The following is a 1,348-nucleotide window of genomic DNA, read 5'->3' as shown; positions in this document are numbered from 1 at the left end:
ACCCAGACTTTTGGACTTAGCTGGGTGTGATGTACGTGTAGGAGCCCTCGAAGTCAGAAGAGGATGTTGGGTCCCCTGGAACTGGATAGTTGTGAGCACCCATGCTGCTGCAAACTGAACCTGGTACCTCAGCAGAAGTAATACATGCTTTTAACTTCTGGGCCATCTCTCCAGATATCAAATCCAAACTTAAAAATTACGTTTTCATGCTGGAGAGATGGGTTAGCAATGAAAAGCACATACTGTTCTGTTCTTCCAGAGGACCCAAGTTTGATTCCCAGCATCTGTGTCAGGGGCTCACAGCTGCCTGTAACTGCAGCTCCTGGGGTTCTGACTCCTCAGGCCTCTGTAGACACCTGCACTCATGTGCACATACCTACACATCTTACCAGGCCAAATCCAGGGGCTTAGTTTTGCTGTTTGGTGTGTATGTGTGAGAGAGAGAGAGACAGAGAGAAACAGAGACAGAGAGAAGCTAATATTTTAATTGATTTAGTCACTTTTGTTCACAACTTCAGCCCTTTCCCCACTTCTCGTTTGAGGTGGGCTGCGTTTGCCTGTCCTCTGGGCAATAAGGCAGAGAAACACACCTGACCACAGCTGCAGGCCTGCTCCTTCACACTGGAGTCTGGACTGAGTTTGCAGCAGCTTTCTGATGCCTCCCTTTTAAGTTGCTTTCACATTAAAAAAATATAAGAAGATATGCCCCCCCCAACACCACAGGGGGGCCAGCAGATGTGGGCACTTCCTACCAAGCTCGACACCCCATTGGATACCCGGACCCACATGGTGGAAGGAATCAGATGTCCTCTGACTTCCACATGGGCTCTGTGGCATGTTCATTCCCCAAAACACACAATAAATAAATGTGGTAAATAAATGAATAAGAAAGTATCGCCAGGCGGTGGTGACGCATGCCTTTAGTCCCAGCACTCGGGAGGCAGAGACAGGTGGATCTCTGTGAGTTCAAGACCAGCCTGGTCTACAGAGTGAGATCCAAGACAGCTTGGGCTATGTGGAGAGACCCTGTTTTATTCTTAAAGAGAAAAGAAATATGGAGATATAATGGCTCAAGCCTATAATCCCCGAACTAGGAAGGTAAAGGCAGAAGGACGAGTTCAAGGCCAACCTCCAGCACATAGCGATTGGGGGGCCAGCCTGGATTACTACTGTCTCAATAAAATAAGAGGCAGGTCTCCAAAGGTAACTGAAATGGGTGGGTTCCCTTAGCATCCCTGGGGACCACTGGCCCCTGGGGCTGCAGAACTCTCCTGGCAGACCAGGGTACCCCAGTGGCCAAGGACAGCAAGGCCCAGCGTTCCTAGGCGGGAAAGCCGGGCGCGCGCCT

This window comes from Cricetulus griseus, chromosome 3 (assembly GCF_003668045.3).
Source record: "Cricetulus griseus strain 17A/GY chromosome 3, alternate assembly CriGri-PICRH-1.0, whole genome shotgun sequence".
Taxonomy (NCBI): Eukaryota; Metazoa; Chordata; class Mammalia; order Rodentia; family Cricetidae; genus Cricetulus; species Cricetulus griseus.
This window is presented reverse-complemented; position numbering follows the sequence as displayed.